Raw genomic sequence first — 1,857 nt, 5'->3', positions numbered from 1 at the left:
GGGACCTTCCCAGACCAGGGCTTGAACCCATGTTCTCTGCATTGGCAGGCAGATTCTTAACCACTGCGCCACCAGGGAAGCCCTCTCTCTCTTTTTAAGGAGCTTTATTTGGTCTGCTGAAGACATGCCTATGGCTGCTTCTAAAAGCCCTTAGGGAGAGCCTCAGATGATATCCTGCAGTTGGATAGTTTGCTCCAGTGTTGTCAGGTTCTTAAACTACACTGTAGGTATAAGTTGTTGCATGAAAATTCCCCAAAATGTGCACACTAAATGCAGAGAAAAACCTCATTTATAATTCAGGTGAATTTTCATCACACCAAAATAATCAAACCTGTTCAAACATGTAACTTTTCTCTTTTTTCCCCCATGAACTAAATCCTCTTCTTTAAAAAATGGTCAGATTTGAAGATCAAGTTAAAATCCACCATATTTCAAGTTAAACTCTGAGGGTTTCTATACAACTGTAGCATGATTTCAAATTCATATTGGCATTCATCTTTCTATATTTTCCTGTATTTATCCTAAATAGGCTTCCTGGATCATAATATTTACATAGAAATTGAAAGCGTTTTATATCATATTGCGAAGTTCCAGTAAATTCTGTTTATCAGGGTTTACCCTTAGCTCGATGTCATAGAACTTCTGCATGAGGCAAGTATACCGGTAACAAGTTATTTCAAATACAAAACTCTTAGCTCTGTGTCATAATTAAATTTGGGTAAAACTGCAAGCCTTCCACTGAATCATCTCAGCAAGAAGCAACCTTTCTTTAGCCAGGAGGACAGACATTCCCACAGGCTTAGCAAACTCTTCTGATGTTAGAGACCCCTTTTCTGAAACCGTCTCCAAGGCTGAGGCCACCGTTGACTCCTCCTTGTGGGACTGAAGTTCAATTACCATGATGCCGCTGTCAAACACACGGAGGCCGAGAGGTAATTTCAGGGCTTCCAGCATCTTGCATGCATTCACTAAATCTTCTGGTGAGAGCAGTTCCATTCCTCGATTTACTTACAATTCCATTCCTCGATTTACTGTTTAGTAAACCATTCCTTGGTTTACTAAACAGTACACCTCTGTGAGTGACATTTATTCCCCCTCGTTCCTCCAAAAGCGCCTGCAATATTCCAGCTAGCTGTTTGGCCAGCTGCATGTGGTACTGTGTTCCTGAGCCGTACGTTTCCCTGGTAACTGGGTTAGCTATTCCCATGCTCAGTAAATAGGATTTAAACCTGATGGTCTCATCATCTGTGATGTCACCTTGCTTCTCTTTAATCTTATTAGCGATGGATTTTGATAACACCACCAATTCCCTTAGCCTTGACCATTAGCTTACTGAGGTCTCTGAAGGCCTCAGCAATGTTTGTCAGTTTCTTTTCTTTTTTCTTCCAGTTTCTTTTCAATACCTACAATTCCTACAGCCCTTATTCTTCCTGGCTGGGGTCCTGTATTTGCTTGTAACGACTGGGAAACTGGCATATTCTCCCACCTTCTCTGTGTCACTTCCTCTGATAAATGCCTGTAAAACTCAATCTCAAATGTCTTTTTAGATCTTCTGCTCATTTTTTGATTGGGTTATTTGTTTTTTTGTTATTGAGTTGTACAAACTGTTCGTATATTTTGGAAATTAAGCCTTTGTCAGTTACATCATTCACAAATATTTTCTCACAGTCCGTAGGTTACCTTTTTTTTTGTTTATGGTTTCCTTTTCTGTGCAAAAGCTTATAAGTTTGATTAAGTCCCATTTGTTTATTTTTGCTTTTATTTCTATTGCCTTGGGAGACTGACCTAAGAAAACATGGCTATGATTTATGTCAGAGAATGTTTTGCCTGTTTTCTTCCAGGAGTTTTATGGGGCCA

General features: G+C 39.7%; 1 pseudogene; it reads right to left on the bottom strand.

Annotated features, from left to right (window-relative positions):
* Nucleotides 1-691: 691 nt before the first annotated feature.
* On the bottom strand, nt 692-1,560 carry LOC117310598 (vacuolar protein-sorting-associated protein 36 pseudogene; annotated as a pseudogene).
* Between the last annotated feature and the right edge of the window lie 297 nt (nt 1,561-1,857).

Source organism: Tursiops truncatus, chromosome 2, assembly GCF_011762595.2.
Source record: "Tursiops truncatus isolate mTurTru1 chromosome 2, mTurTru1.mat.Y, whole genome shotgun sequence".
Taxonomy (NCBI): domain Eukaryota; kingdom Metazoa; phylum Chordata; class Mammalia; order Artiodactyla; family Delphinidae; genus Tursiops; species Tursiops truncatus.
The sequence above is the reverse complement of the archived record's forward strand: the minus strand, read 5'-3'. Positions and strand labels throughout refer to the sequence as shown.